Source organism: Lactuca serriola, chromosome 3 (genome assembly GCF_051521515.1).
Source record: "Lactuca serriola cultivar US96UC23 chromosome 3, Lser_US96UC23_V15, whole genome shotgun sequence".
Lineage (NCBI taxonomy): Eukaryota > Viridiplantae > Streptophyta > Magnoliopsida > Asterales > Asteraceae > Lactuca > Lactuca serriola.
The window spans coordinates 124,638,234-124,649,390 of record NC_136410.1 but is presented as its reverse complement, the minus strand read 5'-3'; the positions used below and the strand labels follow the sequence as shown (position 1 = coordinate 124,649,390).

General features: G+C 33.9%; 1 long non-coding RNA gene across 1 annotated transcript in view; it reads left to right on the top strand.

Moving 5' to 3' along the window:
• Nucleotides 1–10,788: 10,788 nt before the first annotated feature.
• The window catches only part of LOC145094655 (uncharacterized), a 1,115-nt gene continuing 746 nt past the window's right edge, over nt 10,789–11,157 (top strand). The window contains exon 1 of the long non-coding RNA XR_013703467.1: nt 10,789–11,151. This is a non-coding gene — a long non-coding RNA (uncharacterized LOC145094655). The remainder of the gene's footprint in view (nt 11,152–11,157) is intronic.

Here is an 11,157-nt window from a genome sequence, read left to right as displayed (position 1 = left end):
AACTAGACATCTTTTGGGAGATATTCAAGATAGTTAATTTAAAGTCCGTAATATAACACCTAATATGAAATATTAAGGCTAGGACCCAACAAACTATTTTATAACTTGAAAGAGGGATGTCGTAATCCAAGCTATATAATATTTGAAGGTAGGTGAATGACGATTCACCAATTTCCACCATGAAAAACGAAATAATTTATTAGGTTTTAATTGGATTTGAAACTCCTAGATCTTTTGAGATTCATTGAACTTTTAAATGGCATGTTTCAATCTCGAGTGTGCCCTTCAAGTTTTGTGACTGGGATGTCGAGGATCACAAAACAAGGCATGAAGTAACCATGCAAATTACTTGGCACCCTTAAGTGTTTACCCCCCAATCGATGTGTCGGTTAACCACACACGCTCCATAGATACTATAATAAACATTAAGTTACCCTTTGCCTACCTTGTTAAATACGAGTTAGTGTGCTGGTTAACCACACACGCTCCACTAATCGACTTAAACAAAGTGCAAAGTGTAATTTCATGGATTAGCACCTTATTCACATTTTCCTAAGTAACTAAGATTGGGTATTTATAAAAGGTTTAGTTACTTAGTATTTCTCATTAATACTTTTAATGAAGGGAGAATTATAGTCCTTGTCCTTTACGTTCGGCTAACGACCCTCCACCGGTCAAGGAAGCGGTGGGTGAGAGTGGACACCCATTAAACTGCCATTTTATAGGCAGTAACCTTATAACCCCCTTATAGACCGGCTTCATGAATGAGGCCTACTAATGGTAAGACTGACTTTACTCTTATACATATATATAAATATTATTAACTTATAATATTATAAAGAATAAGGGTTGAATTTTAACTTTTAAAATTCTAAGGTCTAGTTTGGAATTAAAGTATACATGGGGGGTAACTTTACAAATTCCAAAACTTGAGGACAAGTTTTGAAACCTTTCAAAACTCTTGGCTTTTTCATAACTTATGAGTTTAATTAAGGTTTGATGAAAAAAAATTCAAGTTCCATAACTTGAGGACAAGTTATGGAAGACATTAAATCATTTAATGATGACATTAAATATAGAGATTCTTCTGTTTTCATAACCTATGAGACTTAATGACACTGTAAAAAGAAAAACTGTTCACTTTCCATAACTTGAGGATAAGTTATGGAGTTCATAAAAGCCATTAAGATCAAATATTCCAATTAACACAATAATCAAATAATTTTTCTATGATCTAGATTAAACTCATAAGTAAAGATAATTCACATCAACAATTTTCAAGAAATTAGATAATCATATAACCTAATACAAATCTTGAAACTTTGACAATGATCCTTTGAAGACTCTTGGACTTCATAACCTAAAGAGTTCATAAATGAGACATTTCACATCCATAACTTATGGAAGTTTCAAAACTCTTAAGATCATAACTTTAAACAAAACTTTTGAGTTCCAAAATTTTATGACAAAATTTGTAACTCCTTAAAACCATTTAGATCAAACTTTTAAAAAAAATAAAATAATTATATCATTCTATCTTTTAATAAATTGACCTAATTCAACTCTTGTAGTAAAGTGACTCAAATTTTACAAATAATTAGTTTTTCATAAAATCAAGTAATTATCATAAAATTTGACAAACTTCATGTTTTTTTTTCATCAACTTGAAAAAAAATACATTTGCATCAAATATAGTAGAAAACAACCTATGGCTCTGATACCACTGTTGGGTTTTGGTATAATACAACATCCTATGGTGCACATACAACCCTAAATACCTTGGATCTATGTTTTCACTAATTATACATGCAAATGGTTTCCAAGGCATTAAACCTATAACTAGCATGCATTTGACATAAACCATATAATATACTAGTTAGGGAAACATACCTTTTATGTGGCTTGAAGTCTTGATGTATTTGGCCTTAAGAGCTTAGCACCAATAGTATGAAATGCCTTAAATGGAATCACAACACACCTAGGACAAAGGTGGCTCTTGAGAGAGAATTCCATGCACCAAAACACCTCCATATTTATCTAAGAAAATAAGTGGTGATTTTGGCTATGGAGTAACCTATTTATATGTAGGATTCCAAGGGTCATGGGTATAACCCATAATCCATACCCATGGGTTTTATGATCCATGGTTCATGTGGCCCAACTCTTTATGTATCCATACATAAACTTGGTCCAACATGGGTCATAAGCCCAACACATATAAATATAACTAATTATCATAATTAGTCCCCATAGATTTAATTAGTCTCTTTTGATCACTAAATTAATTCCAAATTAATTCTTGATCGATACTATTTAAAACATATGATTTCATATTAATATATTACTACTTATAATATATTAATAAACCATAAATAACCTTCTCTCAAAAGTTCATCCTAACAAATTGTCCTGATGATATGCAACCCAAATGGACCATGCTACTCTCGGGTCGAATACATACTAATAATAGTTATGGGCTTAGACACCTAATCCAACATGATCATGATGCTGCAATACAAGAGACCAGAAATATGCTAAGGAATCAGCAGGCATCTATTCTCAACATTGAGAAATAGCTAGGACAACTTTCACATCAAGTGAACGAGAGAAGACCGGGTCAACTTCCAAGTAACACCGAAAATAATCCGAGAATGGAGAATTTGAACGCTGTGACTTCCAGCTATGAAGAAATTTTCACACATGTACAGAAGATCTTCAAGGTGAATACAGAAAAGGCAGAAGAGTCAGCTCCAGCTAAACCCGACCAGACTCGCCGAGTCCCTCTAATGGACTCGACGAGTCCATGCGCTGATGACAAAACTGATATTCCCTCAAAGCCATACAATCCCCCTTTGCCATTCCCAATCGGGAAGGAGGGTTCGGTCAAGGCGAAAGCGAGACATGGAGGAGGAACCGCCGGTGATTCCGGTAGACAATGATGAAGTACCAATGGATTGGTACAATGTTGAGACGAGGCGGTTGCAAGATCAAATGGCGTGGGGTATCAACTTTAGCAATGAATCACACGTTCGACTTTTTGACCATTTTCATATTCCGCATATCGATGGGGGTAATTTCCCATACATTCTATCTTGGGATGAGGTGATTAATGCAAGGAGGAGTGGAGCTAGTGGAAGTGGAGTTGCGCATGATCATGATGATGATGAGGAGGATTAGTTTTCTTTTATTTATGCTTTGTTGAACAATTTAATTTATTTTATTTTGTTTGGTATGTTTGAATTTTTAGACTTTTATTTTTATGCTTGATGTTTAATTTGCCTTGGTTACATTCAGATTTTGGATTAGGAATGCTTGCATAAAAGGGTCTAGATTTTGAGAAAGAAAGAAAAATAAAGAGTGGAAAAGAGTCAAGAAAGGGCGGAGTTTAGAGTTAAGGTGTCGAGTTCGGTCCTTAGGGACATGAGTGAATGAGTCTAGAAGTTTTGTGAAGTTTTGAAGATTTGTCAAAAGCTGGAACAAATACAGAATGTAATTTTTTTCACCCAGCGGTCTACTCGCCGAGTGCACTTAACTGACTCGACGAGTCGTCTTGTATTTTCGCAATTTCGAAGCTTTCCGCAACTATACTCGACGAGTCGCTTATATGACTCGCCGAGTCACTCATTTTTACACCGAAAAGACTGTTGATTCGATGCTGTTGAACATACCACTTGACCATTTATTCTTCCCGGTCGATGATTGAAGACTTTACACTATTTTTCCTGCCTATTTGGAGCTGCCCACATGTGATTTGATGCCCGAGACGTGAATGAGCCATTTTCATGTCTAAAGTCAATTGAAGATGGTGTTGAAGAATAGAGATATCAACCTAGCGACTGCTATCCCAGGGGAGTTTGTTCCAATTCCCGTTCTATTTTGTTGTTCTTTATCATGCATAATATGCAATGAGGACATTGCATAAATTAACTATGGGGTAGAGGGTTAATGTCATCTTAGTAAATATAGAGTCCTAATTTAGGTTAATTTTTAAAATTTTGCATACCAAAAATGTGACTTAGGGATTAATTTAGGAAATTTTGGTAAAAAGTAATTAGGATTCCATGTTAGAATTGTGTGGATGATTGCATGAAGACCCAAATGTTTAGTTGAGCCTATATACGTTCTAGTGCATTTGTGGCTTCCCTATTCCAGTGAAATCATGGGACAAAAACACGACCTTGCTTAGCCCGAGGGATGCAATATGTTTAGCATCGTGTACCAGAAATGTATCCAGGAAAATTATTATCATTAGCCAATAAAGGTTGAGGTTGAGTGCCCCTGCTTAAGCATTAGGGTCTTAAGTGAAAAAAGTGAGGTACATGTTAAGAGAGAGAGAGAGAGAGAGAGAATTGCAAGAAAAGTTTGAAGAATTTTTGGAGCAACTAAAGTGAAGATCAAAAGATCAAAATTCCAAGAAATTCAAAAAGTTGAAGATACCATAAATCAAATCAAAGAAGGTGATGAATTCAAAGCAATCAAAGATCAAATGCCAAGGAAGTGAAGAATTCAAAAGAGCTCCATAGTGGTATCATAAATTGTAATTCTAGATTATGTATGTTTGGGTTGCTCAACTAAAAATACCTTGAGGATAGGAGGTTTTCTGCGGATGGATTCGGAGGGATGCATAAAATGAGCATTGTTCGGGATAAGTGGGCGAATGTTTATGAGGATTGTGAGTATTTGGAGTATGGGGGTATTTAGGAAAAATTTTAGACACAAATGCATGTGTTGCGGTCTTGGCATAATGGTTGGGTTAGATTGGAGTTGTCATATGTGATTCTAATGTGCTAAAATTCAGTTTTGTTTGGGGGCAAGCAAAAGTCAAGTGTGGGGTATTTTGATATTTGCATATTTAGCTTCATAATAATTATAGATTTTTATCATTTATTAGCTAATTTATTGCATTTCATGGACAAAAGGTACTTAAAAGTGTTTGAATTATATTTTCAGTCCAAAAGTGAAGCTCGGAAGCAAAAGGAAGCAGGAGAAGCGGTTGGGAGCTCGGGAATTGAACAAAGAAGAAAAACACCAAAAACAGCACCTACTCGGTGAGTAGGGTCGACTACTCGGAGAGTCCGAGCGAATATTCGAGAAGATAAAGACTCGGAGACTCAGAGACTGATCGTATACGGGGATTGAGAGATGGACTCGGTGAGTCGGCACCTGACTCGACGAGTCGTTTCGCATATATAAAGATAACTCCTTAGATCGACAGGGGAGAATTCTGAAACCATTTTGGAGAGATTAGTTGCGATTAAAGAGCCAGAAGAACCCTAGAGAACGAAGATACAACCTAGAATCCAATTCCGAAGGAGATTTGAGGCAAAATTCTCATCACTCTACTTAATCTTTTGTTTTCCATTATGGCTAGACAATTAGAATTCATTTATTTGTTGTTTATTACCTCAATCATGAGCTAAAACTCTTAAACTTCTGTTTGGGGATACAAAATTGAGACTATGGTTTGATTATTGGTAGGATTAATTCAATGTTGGTGATTTTTGTTATTTTTAGCTTGCTAAAGAACCTTGTATGTGAATGAAAATTAATTTTCTGTTAATAGGAAGGTAATTAAATAGTATGAACATCTTTTGATTATCAACCTCATATGTTTATGTGACCACTTTATCATATGTCTTGGATTAATGAACATGAAACTAGAATTAATAAGAAAATTAAGTAAATTCATGTGTAAGCTTGTGTGGTGACCATCAACAAGAAGTTAACTAAAGGACCATATTAGTTAACCATTGCAAATCTAAATTAACCCGAATAATTAATCTAGTGAATTTAATTAAATTAGACAACTGATCACTATTTGAGTTAGTTTGTTCACTAAGGGTTAGTGTAGCGAACGCGAAATTAATCACTTGAGTCGGTAGCCAACAAAAGAGTTAATCCATTGCACTATTACCATAAAATCAATCATAGGATCAATTGAGTTGAACTAAACAGAAGTTCCTTCCCATTATTGAATCTAGTTAATTCTTTGCTTTTCTAGCTTTTAGATTAAGTGATAGTTAGTAAGTTTCTAGTCTTGTAAAACTAGAGAAAACCCTTACTTAATAATTAATTTAGATAGAATTAGTTTTTAGTTTTAATTTATCGTTCCCTATGTTCGATACCCTACTTATTTAGCTATACCACAATTGATAGGTCCACTACCTTCGTGTGTTTATTTTATAATTAAAAGTAGGTTTAAACTAAGTTGTTTTACACACATCAAGTATTATTACTGTAGATAGCAGAAAACCTGTTACTCTCACCAACCTTGTGTTGACCCTTAAAACTACATGTATTCTCAGGAAATCAGTAATCAAGCAAATTAAGACGACAGATAATCAGGGATCTCAAGAAATTTAGTTTACTACTTTTTATTATGTTCGCCTACCTGTTTAACGCAATTCATATATTATACTATTATCTGTAAGAACCATGTATTCCAACTTCAGGATGGAATATAAATGTTGTTTTGTTTATTATTGTACTTGTGCTAGATATTCAATTATCTATGATCCATGAACTTAGTCGCACAACATGGCATGTTCCGCCCCCTCGGTCGGGGGTGTGACAAGCGGGTGAGGGAGATTATGCAGGAGGAGGTTGTTTCCCTCTTTTGGGCATAGTTACCTGAGATGTTTGGGTCTATTAAGACTGTCATGGTGTAGTACTTGACGAGCATTATGTTGCATTGTATGAGGCTAATGCTGACGGGATTGGTGCTGGGAGAGTCTTCTAGTATCGGGACTTTGACAATATGAAGCCCCTGACATTTGATGGAGTTTAGGATCCAATCATAGTTATATAGTGTTTGTTTGACATCGAGGGATGCTTATTCACTTTTTCTTGCCCAGCTAACTAGAAGGTCAGGTGCGCTCTGAACCTTCTTAGGTCCGGAGCGAAGGATTGGTGGAGACTTGTTACCAGCTCATATTCTCCTGAGCAGAGGAATGTAGTGACTTGGGAGCAGTTCTCGGGGTTGTTCCGTTCTAGATATGTTCTGCTTGTGGAACGTGAGAGATTGGCTGATGAGTAATTGGATTTGAGACAGGGGACTGAGTCGGTGACGGAGATCACCAAGATGTTCACGGAGAGGGCCATGTTTTATCCTGAGTTTGCTGCTTCCGAGCAAGCTTAGATGACCCATTACTTGAGCATGCTTAAGACGGACATCAGACAGTTTCTATCCACCCAACGTTATGGTTCATTGTTGGAGTTGCAGGAGGCCTCCAGGCGGCATGAGATTGAGATGAAGCTCCAGTCGAAGGACCATAAACCGGCCTCGGCGTAGTCACAACCTGCGCCGAAGTGGTTCAGGGCCGCTGATACTAGATATGGGAGTCAAAGGGGCAGCACTTGTGGGAAATGCGACAAGGTTCAAGATGGAGCTTGTTGATCTTCTTCAAGATGCCACAAATGTGGCAATCAGGGCCACATTGCGGGGGATTGCCGGCAACAAATCTTATAAGTGCAATTGTAAATAGCAATTGATAATTTTCAACGAACTCCCATTGAATGAAAAGCATACAAAAACCATCTATCATATGTATCAAGTGATTAAATCCGTTTGCTAAAAACGACTAACTAATAAACAATAATTTATGCTTATAGTTGTTAATGTGATGTGATCGAAATCCAAACATCTTCATAGTATTGCAACCAAATACTTTCAATAGGTTGCTCGATTAATGATTCGTACATGTCAGTTTTTCTCCATACAAAATAATTTATGTTTTATAGATTTGTACAATACAATATTTTAAAAAACAAATTATTGTGTATGGAAAAAAATTATTGTATAAAAATCAACTTCTTCATATTATATATTACATCAACTGCATTTTGGTAGCCAATATTTATCACATGGAGTTTGTATACATATTATCTCGCCACATTTTGTAGGTACTATGCAATTTATTAAATTTCAGCCTTCAAACTAGTAAATTCACAATTGTTCAATTTGTCAGTTTGCAAATCAAAAATGTAAAATTTAAAACTTCTAGAAAAAAAATCTGAAATTTCGAATTTCCTACTTCAAAAATCTTATTAAAATTTAATAGATTTCTAAAACGGTACAAAATATTACTAAAAAAATAGAAAATAATAGAGAAAATCAGAAAACTGGGACACATATAGATTAACACAAAATTACAAAATTTAAAATTTCATTAGTCAGATTCTTAAGGTAACTAGACTACATGAAAAAAATAAATAAATAAATAAAAACTATTGAGAGAATCAAAAACTCTGTAGAGAAAATCAGAAAAAAAATCTAAAAATAATTCAAACAATGATTGGTAATTCAATAGTGAAAATCAAGAAAAAAAAACTACCTAAATGAATATTAAATGATCAAAAGTAAGAAATTTAAGACATGATATTGAAGTGTTTGTTAAATAACGAATCAAGAGCTGAGAGCAAGGCATGGAATCCGGATCAACTTCACTTTAACTTTCCCACTTTGGGTGTCAAAACAACAATGGCTTATTATCCTAAATCATTTAGGCCCTCTAACACTACAATAGAAAATTTTAAAAAATTGGGCCCTATAAATTTTTGGCCATGTTCAATTACACCATGTGAACTCCTCCCCCATGATCGGACGTGTGCGATTGGTAAATATTAAATGTGATATTATATTACTAGTGATGATTTGAAAGGAAATATAAAATTGAAATTATAGTTTCATAAAAATCAAATCAAGGTCACCATATCAAAAAGAATTATAGAAAAGCATAACAAAAAGGAATACATAGGAAAAATCAAACAAACCAGTTGTAAAAAATATCAAGGAACTTTTTCAAAATATTATTATTTACAAATTTAATTAGAAGTCAATTAGAATGTGTTTATATTAGCACAAGAAGTCAATGAAAAATGATAATGCGGATTAAAAAAATAAAAAATAAAACACATTTTAGCTCGAAGAATAAATTGCTCCTCAAGGGTAAAGATAGGGGTGGCAAATCGTGTTATCGTTTCGTGTTTTTGTCTGACACGTCACGACACGACAATGTTTTTTTTAACACGAACACGACACGACACGATGTCGTGTTTTTTTAACTAACACGAAAACGAACGAATTAAAAAAGACAAACACGACAAATATAATATACACTAAAAACTTGTTTATTTAATGAATATTTTATCACATATAACACGATAAACACGATAAAGAACTGCTAAATCGTGTCAATTTCGTGTCGAATTTTGAACACGAACACGACACGACACGACATCGTGTTTTTTTACAGCTAACACGAACACGACACGAACACAAATTCAAATTTTAGTTTCGTCCCAATTTCGTTTCGTGTCGTGTATTTTTGTCGTGTCGTGTCATAAATTGCCACCCCTAAGTAAAGATGATTACACAAACTTGCAAAAAATCATTAGTTTATTTTGTTTATTTATTTAAATTTAGAAGATAAAAAATCAATTTTATTAATTCATTATAAATCCAAAGTTTTTTAATATATATATATATATATATATATATATATATATATATATATATATATATATATATATATATATATGGGTCTTACACCTAGTAACACGTTAATATAAATAACATAGATTATGTAAATGCATGACAACTCATCCTTTGGCAGTTAGATACCAAAGGAGCAATATAAATACATACAAAGTTTTTCAAAATTCGGTATTACCAAAGCAAAACATTCATAAAATGTCAAAACATTCCTTCAGAACACTTTGAAGTCAAGTAAATAAAATATTTTGAAAATTTTGTGAAAACCAATTGTTCAAAACGTGTTCAAATTCAAGCAAGACTACAACTAAACCTTTGAAATTAATTTCAGAATTTGTGAATATTGAATTATCTAAACTGGGTGTTGAAATTCCTGAAGTTAATTCAAATGAAGAATAAAAAATTTGACCTAAAAATATCTAAAAATGAAGAATCCTTTGAAATAACTGAAAAATGGTTTTCATCTTGAAATGAGAAAGAAGACCGAGAAACTGTATATACGAGGAAATTTTATTTTTCAAATGACGGTGTGTTTGTGATAATGATTACACCATTTCATTTATATTATAGTAAATTACACGAATGGTCCCTACGGTTTGGGGTAATTTGCACATGTGGTACCTAACTTATTTTTTTTTTAATTTGTTGCGCGTTTGGTCCATGTGTTATCTAAAAAAACTATTTTGCCCTTCTTTTTTTAATTTATTTAAATAAGGTAGAAGTAGATAAGGTAAGGTAAAGTGAGGTGGAAGTGGGGTTAAGGGTGTGTTTATTTAAATAATTAAAAAATCAATGGTAAAATAATCTTTTTATATATGACAATGACCAAACACACAGCAAAAACAATCAATAAAGACTTTCTGAATTAAAAAAAATAAGTTATGGACCAAACATGCAATTTACCTTAAACCATATGTACTATTCGTGTAATTTACTCTTTATATTAATAGCTTAATATGTATTTCATTTCAAGGTAACAAATTTTTAGTTCAAAGATTTGAATAAACCATGTCAATATTAACTTTTACCAAGTAAATATAATTATCCTTTCTTTTTTGAGTAAATTACACGATTCGTCGCTGGTGTTAGTGACCAATTGCACGTTTGGTCTCTATTTTCGAAAATTAACTTCCTTATATTATGAAATTTTGTACGTTTCATCCCTACCATACGTGAAATGACTATATTGTCCTTTCCTATTTTTTTTTTGATTTATTTTGCACTTATTTGTTGTTTTTTGAGTTTTTTTATTGAAAAATAAATGGAAGTGGGCCAACCCCCTTTTATACCTTACGTCCTTAGCTTCTTCAACTTTCTCCAGTCAAACGCAAAAGAGCTTCTTCTCCTTCCTCTCTTCTCACAGTACCCACCTGCAACCCTATGCTGCCGCCGGAAACGTCCAAGCTACAAAACCTTACAAACTTCGAATATCAAAAACGTATACGCCCTAAAACCTTGCCTTCTTCCCTAGAATTTCCATCCCTTTGAAGAAATTGTAGATGTATGGACTATATCAGGTGAAGAGAGGCACCATTGCGCCGTCAAGAGAGACACCACCGTCGCACCACCAGTAGCAGTTATGCTGATTCCCTTCCTCTTTCTCTACATATCTTCTTCGCGTCCCATTCCCCTATCTCGATTGTGGGTTTGATTTTCAGGTATGA